This window comes from Arabidopsis thaliana, chromosome 3, assembly GCF_000001735.4.
Source record: "Arabidopsis thaliana chromosome 3, partial sequence".
NCBI lineage: Eukaryota > Viridiplantae > Streptophyta > Magnoliopsida > Brassicales > Brassicaceae > Arabidopsis > Arabidopsis thaliana.
In genome coordinates this window covers 12,116,061-12,130,339 of record NC_003074.8, presented here as the reverse complement: position 1 = coordinate 12,130,339, position 14,279 = coordinate 12,116,061, and the positions used below count along the sequence as shown (strand labels likewise).

Sequence of the window (14,279 nt, the reverse complement as noted above, 5' to 3'; positions counted from 1 at the left end):
TCTACATTCAATAAAATCCAGCAATTTCTAAGTTAGAAAATAAATTATTATATACGTAAGTCTCGTATTTTTAGTCTTGCATCTATAAATTTTTTTTTAATAACTTTATACATATTACAACAACACTTTTATATAAAATACGATATAGATCAGTAGTTTTATTTGACAAACTAAGCTAGTTACACATGTATATTAAACACGTATGTAACATACACGTGTATATGGGCTAATTACTAAGTTAGTTGACAAACTAAGCTAGTTACAAACTAAGCTAATTACTATGCAACATACACGTATATTACAAAAAGTAAAAGGGTTCAATGGATTAATCATGCTTTCACATAAACCAAAATATGAATTCGATATCCATTTCATTAAAATTTAATCTTGTTCTAAGTTGATAGTGTTGTGTGGTTAAAATACTCTATAAACAAAATTATACACAAATAATTACTTTTAATGGGGGTTGGCAACTTTCTTTAATATCAAAGTAGAAAGAAAAAAAAGAGTATGATGAGAGAGAATGAATTTTTGTGTTGTGTACGTGAATTCTCTCTACTCTGATTTTATAGCCATAAACTAATTGCATTCTCAGCTTTTCCCCCTATACTTTTTGCTCCTGAAATTTTCACCATAAACTTTGATAATTCTTTAAATTACAACATGTACTTTCGGATTCATCCTTAAAAATACATTTCCAATTGAACCGGTCATTAAACCGGGATTAACCACAAATCCGCGTTTACTGTACCGCGATTGCGATTTACTCGATTAATCACCTATATCCGTTAAGAAAAGGGTTAGCTGATTTTATAGCCATAAACTAATTGCATTCTCAGGTTTTCTCCACACACTTTTTGCTCCTGAAATTTCCACCATAAACTTCGATAATTCTTAAAATTGCAACATGTACTTTCAGATTCATCCTTAAAAATATGTTTCCAGTTGAACCAGTCATTAAACCAAGATTAACCACAAATCCGCGTTTACTGTACCGCGATTGTGATTTACCCAACTAATCACCCACACCGTTAAGAAAACAGCGTTGTTTTGTAAGCCTACAATGGAGCTTCAAGAAACACCACATGGAGCCGATACAGTCACACTCACACAGAGAAGCAGTCTATGTGATCAATGAGAGTAGTTCTAGTTCTTTATTGATTTAGATTGTCATTGGAACAATCTTCAACCTCTTTTGTCTATTTTGGATGATGTATTTTCGGAAGTTGATTCTCTTTAGGATGTTATTGTTTAGGTTGACTGATTGATTTGGAGTCTTATCTATCCTTATGATTAGGAGTTTTATCTATTTCGATTTGTCATTTTCCTTACCAATTAACACAACACATAACATATATAGATAGATTCACATTACATAACAAAGACAAAACGACGTCGTTTTCTTAACGGGTGTGGGATTAGTCGGGTAAATCACAATAGCGGTACAATAAACGCGGATTTTGTGGTTAATCTCGGTTTAATGACCTGTTCAATTGGAAACATATTTTTAAGGATGAATCTGAAAGTACATGTTTCAATTTTAAGAATTAACAAAGTTTATGGTGGAAATTTTAGGAGTAAAAAGTGTTGGGGGGAAAGCTGAAAATGCAATTAGTTTATAGCTATAAAATCAGTCAACCCTTTTCTTAACGGATATAGGTGATTAATCTGGTATATCGCAATCGCGGTACAGTAAACGCGGATTTGTGGTTAATCCCGGTTTAATGATCGGTTCAATTTGAAATGTATTTTTAAGGATGAATCTGAAAGTACATGTTGTAATTTAAAGAATTATCAAAGTTTATGGTAGAAATTTCAGGAGCAAAAAGTATAGGGGGAAAAACTGAAAATGCAATTAGTTTATGGCTATAAAATTAGCCAACCCATAAGAAAATCACTGCATCTTTTTTTCTTTATAGATTCTTATTTTGTCATAGGTTTTAGAAATCATTTTTTCTATAATCATCTTTCTATCTTTTAAAAAATCTTCTTCTTCTTTTTCAAATTTTTTTTAAAAATCATCATATATATATATATATATACTTGTTTAGACGATTTTAGACTATGCATATATTTATTTAGCAGGCTTAGCAAAAGTATGCTAAACTCACTAGATGTAGCAAGGTATAGAGATTTTAGGAAGACCATACTTATTTAACTAGATTCATGCTGTAACTTTATTTTTCTCTGATAAATTTGTAGGATCAATCCTCAAATTTGTAGCGTAGCTTATCACTAGATCATCTAGTCTAGATGTGCTTATTGAGTATAAAACCCAACACACGTGAGTTTCGTATTTTTCGGAAATCTCTTGATACCCATAGACACATACATCAATATCAACAAAAATGCTCCAACCCCGAGAACGAGATAAGATGAGACCACCAGAACCCTCTTTTGGGATGCAAGTCTTCCCTAGATCGACTAGTCATCAGGTAGGAAAGGCATCCACGTTCAGTCCACGGTCACTCTACGTCTCTATCCAACCAAGGTACTCGACTAACCCGACTGGTATCAGTTATTCCTTGAGATCAAAAATGTGGTCGTTAAATATTTCCTAATTAAATGTGGTCGTTAAATATTTTAGAGTCGTGTACCCATTAATGAATGTACACATGTTTCCATATGTTAAATTTAAAAGCTATATTTAAGACTATGGCCGAATAAAAAAAGGTAGATTAAGACGTGACGATAATATATAATTGTGGCTGTAAAACAAGATTACTTAATCATTCCATTCATAAATAAATTACGTGTTGTACTTTCTACCATAGTGGATAAAGATAAATTTTTATGTACATGAACTTTTAAACGCATTATAAGCACCGTATAAAAGCTAATCACAAAATCAAATCATTACAAATGATTAAGAACAATTTAAAATTTTCAGGGTCTTGACTTCGAAATGTTTACGTTTTAGTTAGATTTAATTTATAGATGAGCCAAATGAATCTTTCTCGCTTTCTCTCTATGTTTTGAGTGGTGGACTAAATTGTCAAAGATTTCATGAGACAAGGCAAGACTCTTATTTCTTTAAAAATAATATTAGAAATAAAATTTATGAAGATGATATGACGAATTATTGTATATAAGAGTGTTTACACATAAATGCACAAGTGTGTAGGGAACCATGAACAGTTGAATACCTAGTAATGGGGATTTTTGTCTTAATCTTCTTTTGTTAGATCTATATAAATGCATGCATGTGCATACACAAGCTCTGACCCTACTTCATTTCTTGTTTTAATTGAAATACATTTACAATATCTTTTTCCCCATAATTTAGTAACAGAAAATATCAAACTTCGTCAAAGAAGCAATAGCTTATGTTTTTACCCGAGACGCAATATGAACAAAACCCTATATTAAAATTGTGACTTAACTTAACCCAAAAGATAACTTAAGAGTTAAGAACTTATCCTTTTATATTGTCCAAGAATTTTAATTCTAATCGATGTGAGATATTTTAATAGGCTTCTTCGAGATATAGGTGAAAAACGGTCCAACGTGAAACAGATCAAGCCCAACATCTCGTAAATACAACAAGACATGTCATTTGTATGGGCCACATAAGTAAGAAACAATTTTTGTGGGAATTTATCTATTGGGCCAACTATAAGCTCTAATACTATATTAGGAAAATAGTCTAACTTAACCTAAAAACTAGTTCAAGAATTAAAGATTGCTATATTTTTTATATATTACCTAAAGATCTTAATCCAAACGTATATAGGGCATTCTAATACCCTAGGTTAATTCCAAATATCACCTTGTATCATAGCCCTTTGACCTATATATGATCTTTTCAATTACACTTACACATTGAGTCTGCATCCCAAATCAACGTTGTTTGTAAAAAAGACAAATTTTTCCAATTGCCTCTCTTTGAGTCAATGGAATACTAGAATCACTTCGAAGCCGAATTGAAGTCCACCTTAGATTTTTTTTTTTTTTTTTTTGCTAAGAATATTAATATTGTTTTTTCTTGGCACAATGTTAATATCATTAGTTAAAATGAAAAAGTTTGGTATTTACAGAAAAGAGGTCTTTGGCCTTTGAAACCTCGGCAAAATAAAAATAAAAACAAGGTTTCAAAATTGGGAAAAACACAAAGGAGTGATTTCAAAATAAACCAGCAAAATAAATAGATCTTGTGATGGCTGAAAATAAGAAGTACACATTTCTATGCTAACTAAATGTGTACAATTGAAAAACTTATATTACCAATCATTTTTGGAACATGTAATTACCTATGGTATCTTTTATTTAGTTGGGTGGCAGCAAAAATCAAAATCATGATTAGTTGAATCGTAAACATTATTCTTGTCTTTTAAATATTTACAATCAAATACTCCAATAATGCCCTTGAATGTCAAAACAGTTTTTTCCAAAACACCATAACTCCATAGACAAAAGGTGAGGACAATTTGGGAACATTAACGTGACGACAAAGAACACACCCCTAAAATGACGGCTCTGGTTTTTGCACGGAAAGAGTACTTCGATTTAACTTGTCTTCCAATAAAAAATGTAGCACTAAGAAACCAGCCCCAAGGAATCTTTAATAGAAAACATAATAATAATCTTTCAGATTTTTTCTAATTTTTAAATAAATTATTGTTAATATTATGGGTAAAATAAGAAATGATTAGTAGCACTGAACCTAAAATATGTACTTGATAAGATATACTCTATATATAACAATTTAGACTTTAAAAAAAAAATCAAAATTATTATTATTTTCTACGAATTTTTTCATTGTTTAAACTAGTCTATATTGTTTACGACAAAAAAAAAACTAGTCTATATTGTTTAGAATTAAAAAATATGAAATATATAATAAATAATGATAAAACTAGGACATATTAAGTATAACAAGTTTAAATGTGTGTGTAATATATAAAACATCTAATTTGAAATATTGGATTAAATATATATATAAAAAATTTAGACATGAAAAATAGAAATGCTTATCAATAAAATTAAAATCATTGGAAAATTTTGAAATAAAACTCATAAAACCCCAAAATAAAGATATGAAAATAATAATTAATAATTATATGTGCACTTCAAAAGTTTTGTACTTGTCCCGTAGGCAAATAAATAAATAATAACTAATAATTAAAAGTGAGAAAGTATCTTTATTATTTATATAAAACTAAAATTTGATTGAAACCTTATTGTAGATACGATTTTATATTGTATTTAATTTCTAAATAGAACTTAAACTAAGTATACAAATTTGAACTCAACATTAAGTGGGTGTTGAAAACTAGTTGAGATTCTCACTTTGGAAAGATTGAGAAGTAATGAACTCAATTTTTCTTGCCTAATTATGGAATCAAGTGATTATACAATGGGTCCAAACTAAATCAACATATGCATAAGTATCAAAAGCTTAATCAAATTTCAACACGTGTATTGAGAACACTTGTCTTTACGTTTGTCATACCTTGCTGGTGTTGGATTACTATTGGTTTATTTTATATCTTTTCATATTGAGATTCGTTCACTTAATTTATTACATGTATACTATATGTTTGTTTGACAAAAAAAAAAAAAAAAAAGTATACTATATGTTTATTGTCACTTGTGCATGGTAATAAACGTTCCTTTTAATTAAAGATACTTATATTGGAGATTTGAGATTGGAGATTTAAAATTTTAAGAACTTATTTTACTGTCAATGCATATGTGAGTGAATCATTTATTCATCTGTAGATCGTCTAGATTTTATGAATTTATGAATGTTTTCCTTGTATACCCCTTTTTGCAACTAGTTTATTAGATGCCTTCTTGATCATTTTAGCACGACTTCTTGTCACTGGCCCAACAGATACTAGCAACACATCCTTAATCATTTTTAACGTACAATGTTGTTACCCTTATACGAAATCATTTTTCTAGAACTATAATTGCTGAAACCACATGACCATTAAAAAGTATATACACAAACACATTTCATGTTCCTTCGATACTTCAATGATGGCTTGATCATCTTACAAAATATAACATTCCAAAACAGATATAATACTAAAATCTGTTAAAACATATTTGCCTAAACTATAATTTGTCACTATAACATCTAGCGGGACTAGTAAGTCCCAATCAGTAAGTTTTCTTAAAGTCCAACTTTGCTTCCCAAAAGTTTTTCCTCCTCTAGGTCCTCACTTCTTTAGCATGTTTAAAGTTTAAAACCAAGGTAATTTTTTCACTTAAGCAATCGCTTCGACAAATTTAATGAACATATGTACCTTCCTTAAAGGAAATATAACCGTAAAAACCGTAAAGTATGTTCATATCCCTAAAGTAATATCCTCGAGGCATAAAGGGTACATTTGAGTTTATTGGTAAAAACCGTAAAAAATCATATGTCTAGCTAGAAACATGTTTTTTCATTTTATTAACGTACCAATAAAAGCTGATAAACATATCATGATTGATAGAAACCAATAGCTACAAGAGAGGAAACTAACGTATTTTCTAGTCCAAAGATTTGAAGTTCTAAAGATCCAAAACACAAAAAGCTTGGATTGGATTGAAATGTATGTGAAAGTACCATCGTAATCTTGAGTCTATATGACATAAAACAATCTTATAATTAAAGATAATATATGCTCTTAGATCTTGTACCCTCAAGAATAGACACACTCTTAACACCTTGTCACTTTCTACCATTTATTTCCCTTAGTCAATGCATCTTTTTCATTTTATCCCACGTTCTTTCTCTATACAGCTTCCGCAATATAATCTTAATAACAAGAATAGAAAATTAACCAAAATTTAACTGAAACTCTTAGAAAAGATTAATATATACAGTATGCTTAAATTAAAGATTAAAATGAAATATTTGAGTAAAAAAATATTTGTAGCAAATAGATTCTAGAGTCTCATACATTAAGAACCAAAATTAATAATGATGAATTGTATTATATACAAGATGTGAAGGGGGCAGAATCATTAAAAGTATGATTTTGGGCGGATAAGGCCAAAGTATATAGGGTGGGTGGCTAGGGAGGCACCTCCACAACCCTACACCAAAACTAAAGAAAGCTAACACAATTGGTATGAATATGACTTTGGTAACTGTTTGAAATTGAAAAGTAATAATGTTTCAGCATCAATCTCACAAGGTTTTTAGTTCCAGCGAGTAAAACATGAGGGTTTTGCGGTCAGAGAATTTTTGTTTTTGTTGTTTTTAATAGAAATTTTGATATTATTTTAGGGTCAGAAACTTTGATCTCATACAAAGGGCAACACATGCAAAGTCATATATAAATATAACCCATGATCTCATACTTTATTTATTTATTTCTAATAATTTAATTTTCTCATACATTTGTAGTAGTTCCAGTAAATGGTAAATGAACATATCATTGGTTTGAGAAATCAAAGGATTGTAAAATCGTAAATAAGTAGGTTTTTGAGTTTTTATACGACATGTCATTTAAAAAAAAAATCTTTCTAAGTTTTGTAAGTGGTTTTTATAAGTATATTATGTCATTTCATTTGATGACAACACAAAGTATTAAATAAAAGGGGCATAACTTATATTTTCCAGCTTTTGTAAATCTAAGTGTGATTTTCTTGAAAACAATAATGATTGTATACTCTGGATAATTTGAATTTCTATGGATCAATAGGGACATTCAACAATTCTATATGCCAAGTATTTGTTATTGGATCAATGAATTGATTTACCATCAAATTAGGATGATAATTGTGGCTTTTGCACTTGCTAAGTATTAGTTATAGGATCAATGAACAATGAACGGTTAGTTATAGAGTTAATTGTCTCGAATGCCTCAAAAAGTTTAAATTTTTTAAGATTTTCACAATGACTTACAAAATTAAATACTTTTACTAATTTGAAATGACGGTTCTATCCTTGTTTCATCAGATCTAGAAACAAAAAAAAATAATGTTTATTATCAGGGAGGAAGATATGGGCGATGAGGATGATGTTCTTGAGTTGATTTATGATCCGATGATTTTTGGGTTGCTTTCCAATGGCATAACTACACAAATACACATGTATACATGCATATATATACAAAACCAGAACTAAAATTCTCTCATAAAATCTATTAAATTTGTTGCTTGGGTTCCGTATATAGTATCTTAAGGTTTAGTATTCTGTAATTCAAAAATAATTATAAGTTTTCTTGAAAAAGAAACAAGAAATTGATGTGGACTGAAAAATGAAGAAGGAAGAGGCTCGATGGAGAAGAAGAAGAGGAATAGAAGACAAGCGCAAATTTATCAATTTATAGGGTCCAAAGTTCTATTTTTCAAAGCCCAAACCGAAAATACCTAAATTCAAAATTTTTGCCAAAAAAGTTTTTGTTTTGACAATAACCCACGTTAGTTATATCCTTTGCAACCAAAAATATATAGTAACACGTAGAACAAGCCATTTGCTTGTTGTATTTATTTAAATAACTGAGATCTAAGTTTGCCCTTTGTAGCAAATTGTAACAATGAAGCCCCATCATAGCATAGAGGATGAAGAGTCACTTCAACAATCCCAATCTTCGAAGTCGAATGTCGCCAATCCATTAATACTGTATAGTAAGGGAATACCTTCTATCTCGAATCGAATCCTTCGTAGTTTGACACTTGATGCCAATGTCCATATATTACACTTGACAACTAGTATTAACTCGATAATCGTGGATGTTAGAACTCTCACTAGGTAGGTTTTGTGTTTAGATTTGGTTTTATACTTTTTTCTTTTTTAAGAACAATTTTTTTTTTTCTAAAGGGAGATTAACTGTGATAGGTAAGAAATTAGGTGTTATTAAGAGAACACGACAGAACTTTTTTTAATTACTGTTGTATTTTCGATTTTTTTTATTACCCAGCGTGCCCCTACTAAACGTTACCGGAAAAAACGTAATTTCAAGGAATTCCACTGCCACGTCAGAATTTGCTGACGTTGATTAAATGAACTCAGCCGTAACGCGATACAACGACAGTTACGGCTGAGTTACGGTATGTTGCGGCTGACTTACGACAAAAATATATGAGTCATAACAAAACGGCGAAGTATGAGTATAACTCAGCCAGACGTTACGGCTGAGTTGTAAAATATTGTCTGAGTTATAGTATAACTCAGGCAACGGTATGGTTGAGTTAAGGATGGTCGGCCGAGTTATAAGAAGTTATACGATAACCCAACCAACACTATGGCTGAGTTATGAGAAAAAGGCTGACTTATTTCCTCGAGACGGCCGAGTTATAGTTTTGAACAGCTTAGTTATGGAACGATATGACGGCTGAGTTATGGTCGAGTGTTATAAATCAGCCGCTAATAGTTGGATTACGATATAACTCAGCCATGTTATGGCTGACTTATTTTCAAAAGATTAATTACTATAATATCATGCAGTTATGGCCGAGTTGTTGAACGTTACGGTTGAGTTAGTTGAGTTACGACATACCACGGCTGAATTAACTTTGTTTTTTTTCCTGTTTTAATTACTGTAATAGTATTCATGTTGCGGCTGACTTAAAGATTTGCTTCATGGCTGTGTTATGAACTGTTCGTTTGGTGGCTGACTTGCCACGTCATCACTTCAAAACGACGTCGGCTGTAATAATCCATGTCATCATTCCATGTCAGCATCCTCGACGGAAATACGAAACGTCCCTTGCTTCTTTAACTCGTTTTCCCAGACTATGTTCACCGCCTGAACGTTACAACATCACCGGAACTTTCTTTTCTTCATTCATCTTCTCATACATCTTCAATTTCTTTCATCTTTCTCTTGATATGGCTGGTCCCGTTACGGTCATAGTTGTTTCCGGTTCGTGGGTAAAGAAACAGAGATTCGTATTTAACCCCGACGAAAGAGGGTGTAGAGTTGTGCAGCTATAAGCGGAAAGAGCAGTTTACGATAGTCTTTTGAAGATGGTGGTCTACGCTAACACTCGCGGTAGGCCAACAATACCGTAGCAAATTCAAGTTGGAGTATCGACTCAAACTTCTTGCGATAAGGGATGGATTTGATTTTGATGTACCAACTTCTATTAAGACTACAGTATCTTACGAGTGCTTGGTGGATATATGTCTTTGGAGGGTTCGTGCATCTAGACAAGGAAATGATCCTAATTTTCATGTTTATATATACGATTCGGAACACACATGTTTTGTAACGGAATGTTCTGGTCGATCCCGACAAGCAACACCTGATGTTCTGGAAGTTCTTTACAGGGACTATCTTGGTGACGTTGGTCCGGATGTTAAACCAAAATCAGTCGGAATAATCATCACTAAGCATTTTTGAGTAAAGGTAATTACAATGTTTCAGCTGACTTACTATTTATCTGTTGGCTGACTTATAGATATTTTATGGTTGACTTATTGATATAGTATGGCTGACATATAATTACATTCCGGTTGAGTTATGACTTTAAAGGCTGACTTAAGATCACTTGGTGGCTGAGTTGTGGTATAGTTTGACTGCGTTGTAAATATATTATGGTTGACTTATCTATTAATATGTTTGTGTTAACAGATGAGTTATTTGAAGTCATACAAGACGCTCAGGTTTGCAACGGAGCTCACTCTGGGAACCCCTGATAGTAGTTTTGAAGAACTGCCTTCTTACCTATACATAATAAGACGGGCAAATCTGGGTACAGTCGTGTGTCTTCAAATTGATGAGAGTGGAAGATTCAACTATATGTTCATTGCATTTGGTGCCAGTATCGCTGGGTTTCATTACATGCGCAGAGTTGTTGTTGTCGACGGTACCTTTCTCCATGGTAGTTACAAAGGGACGCTCTTGACAGCCCTTGCTCAGGATGGTAATTTTCAGATTGTTCCGTTAGCTTTCGGTGTAGTTGACACTGAAAATGATGATTCTTGGCGTTGGTTTTTTACGCAACTCAAAGTTGTTATTCCTGATGCAATGGACTTGGCGATAATCTCGGACAGACATAAGTCAATAGGTGAACTGTATCCGTTGGCTGCTCGTGGGATTTGTACTTATCATCTGTATAAGAACATTTTGGTAAAATTCAAAGGAAAAGATTTGTTCCCTCTGGTAAAAAAAGCGGCAAGGTGTTATAGGCTGAATGATTTTACTAACGCGTTCAACGAGATTGAAGAGCGTGATCCTCTACTACATGCATACCTCCAAAGAGCGGGTGTTGAAATGTGGGCGCGTCCTCATTTCCCCGGTGATAGATACAATTTAATAACTACGAATATAGCGGAATCAATGAACAGAGCACTGTCACAAGCCAGAAATCTTCCCATAGTTCGATTGTTAGAAGCGATAAGACATATGATGACAAGATGGTTTGCTGAACAGAGAGATGATGCGAGCAAACAGCATACTCAGCTCACACGTGGTGTTGAGAAACTCTTACAGGTAACTCAGCTGTAACTAGTGCATAACTCAGTCGTCGAATAATGATAACCCAGTCATAACGAGAATAACTCAGCCATAAAGGGAATAACTCAGCCATAACGTATTTGTTTTGTTTCTTGTCTCTTCTCTCTAATAGACCCGCGTCACCTCGTCAAGACTTCTGGATGTACAAACGATTGATGCTTCCCGCGTTCAAGTAGCTTATGGAGCATCTTTGCATGTTGTAAATGTGGATGAAAAGAAATGCACATGCCGTCTTTTCGACAAAGAGAAATTACCATGCATCCATGCAATCGCAGCTGCAGAGCATATGGGTGTGTCTCGTATATCCCTGTGTAGTCCTTATTATAAGAGCAGTCATTTGGTCAATGCGTACGCTGGTGCAATCATGCCTTCAGATACAGAAGTCCCTGTTCCTCAAATTGTAATTGACCAACCGTGTTTGCCTCCGATTGTTGCGAACCAGCCAGGCAGGCCCAAGAAACTAAGGATGAAATCAGCACTAGAAGTTGCCGTTGAGACTAAACGCCCTAGGAAGGAACACGCATGTTCTTGATGTGAAGAAACAGCGCGCAATGTTAAAACTTGCCGTGCATAGTACTGTTTGTACTCTGTATGTGTCTTCTTTCCCTTGTTTGGCAACCGTGGTATGTATTTCATGACATTGTAGACTCTAAGTACCGTAATATTGCTATTTATTTAACATTCCGACTAAGTTATTTGCCAAAATATTCTGGCCGTTTTACATGTTACGTCTGAGTTATTTAAATAGGGAGGTCGAAAGGTTCGGTCATTTTACATGTTATGGCCGAGTTATATAATTAGGGAAGTCGAAAGGTTCGGTCATTTTACATGTTATGGCCGAGTTATATAATTAGGGAAGTGGAAAGGTTCGGTCATTTTACATGTTATGGCCGAGTTGAGTTTATTTTACCTGTTACGGCTGAGTTATAGATAAACTATGTTAACTTACGACTGAGTTATATTCGTATTATGTTATTTAGTGGCTGAGTTATTTAATTAAATACGGCTGAGTTATCAAACTGAATTTTGAAGGCAAAGACAAAATGAAGTTCCCAGAAATAGTTGTTTGAAGGATACATTGGAGGAAATGAAAAGTAAACAATGGTAATAACTCGATTCCTTCCATCTTGCATTACTCGAGGACCATTTTTAACTCTTGCACTTCTTCGATATTGGGGTCGACAGTCACATCTGATATCCCGGCATAATTTTGGAACTTCACGTGTTTGAGGCCAGTATGATACCTAAAGATCTTCCACCATGTGAGTGCAACAAATATATTGTCAATAACAATACTGTCATTGCGAAAAGATCGAAATTTCCTATGCAAGTCAACCGCCAATTCGCCAAAAGCCTCACATTTCAACCTCTCCTTACTGAAACATATAAAACAGTGTTACAATTATACCCCTCTCAAGAAAAATACATGATGAAAAGAAAGAAATTTAGAAGTAAAGAAACAAAAGAAATTATACTATTTGTCCATAATCTCGAAGGTAAGTCTGAATCCGTCCATCTCCCAACCATCTTCTGTAATATTTCTCAGACATCCGACATCGACGAGTGCACCAACCAAATCAGGGAGTATGAAATAAAGATTAAAAACTGGCATGTGAAAGTATGAAATTTGCATTAGATACATATTACTTACCGACCAAATTTTCAGTATGAGCGGTGTCTTCAATAATGTAGTCAAAAGGTGTGAATCTGTTAAATAATACAGTTTCCCTTGGGTCGGAATGAGTTACCTCAGTTGCATTCATGAGCTCAATCATGTATTTGTGGGTTGTTGATCGGACAAAACCACAGTTTTCGATGACACCAAAGGTTCTGATTTCTTTCCACTGATTCTCTTCAAGCATGTCGTAGTAACGTTGAAAAAACCGACTTTCGATTATAGCTTCAATTTGGATACCCTATGAAAACAACATTGGAGGGTGAGTTATATAGGGAATAAGACAAGCACAAGGTTAAGTATGACTCGTATCACAAGTGAAGATTCCATTACCCACTCATCGACAAAGACGACCCATAGTTCGAATGAGTTATCTGTGAAAAACGAGATGTACATCCTAAAAACCATAACACAAATCGTCCAGCAAGTTATGCAAGGATTCAAGTCGCGGAGGCCGTCGTAACCCATGGTGAAATTCTGAGTCGTTGAAAATTAAAGAAATATTTTGAACTCGTTAGCTTCTGTTTGTGAGAGTTTAGCCTTCTGGTGTTTATGGGAGAAGCCGATTTTATAGGCGTATTAAACCGCTGGTAATTGGGCCGGAGATAACCGTACCTCGGTTAGTCAGTAAATCGAATTGAACTTCATGTTTTTATTGACAACTCAGCCGTAATGTTGTTTAAATCAGCCATAACAAGGACGATTTATCGCCAAACTCAGCCGTAACACGCAACCTTTCATATTCCTTGACTTGTCTTTTTTAATAATTCTTGACAACTCAGCCGTAACATTGTTACATGTCTTGAGTGTAACTCAGCCGTAACGAATATATTTTGCCGCCAAACACAGTCGTAGCACGGAATATTTTCCCGCCAAACACGGAACCTTTCGCATTCCTTTACTTGTCCTTTTTAATAATTCTTGACAACTTAGCCGTATAATAGTTACATGTCTTGAGTGTAACTCAGCCGTAACGAATATATTTTGCTGCCAAACACAGCCGTAGCACGGAATATTTTCCCGCCAAACACGGAACCTTTCGCATTCCTTTACCTGTCCTTTTTAATAATTCTTGACAACTCAGCCGTATAATAGTTACATGTCTTGGGTATAACTCAACCGTAACAATATATTTTGCCGCCAAACTCAGCCGTAGTACGGAAATTTTTCCCGCCAAACGAACAGACACGGAACTTTTC

General features: G+C 33.5%; 3 pseudogenes across 3 annotated transcripts; 1 reads left to right on the top strand and 2 right to left on the bottom strand.

Moving 5' to 3' along the window:
- Positions 1-9,611: 9,611 nt before the first annotated feature.
- On the bottom strand, positions 9,612-9,763 carry AT3G30510 (annotated as a pseudogene; the record flags this gene model as incomplete). Its single annotated transcript has 2 exons — positions 9,612-9,692; positions 9,746-9,763.
- Positions 9,764-9,920: 157 nt separating this feature from the next.
- On the top strand, positions 9,921-11,937 carry AT3G30505 (annotated as a pseudogene; the record flags this gene model as incomplete). The annotated part of the gene is made up of 1 exon: positions 9,921-11,937.
- A 600-nt stretch (positions 11,938-12,537) lies between these two features.
- Positions 12,538-13,548, bottom strand: AT3G30500 (annotated as a pseudogene; the record flags this gene model as incomplete). The annotated part of the gene is made up of 4 exons: positions 12,538-12,781; positions 12,881-13,010; positions 13,057-13,321; positions 13,414-13,548.
- Between the last annotated feature and the right edge of the window lie 731 nt (positions 13,549-14,279).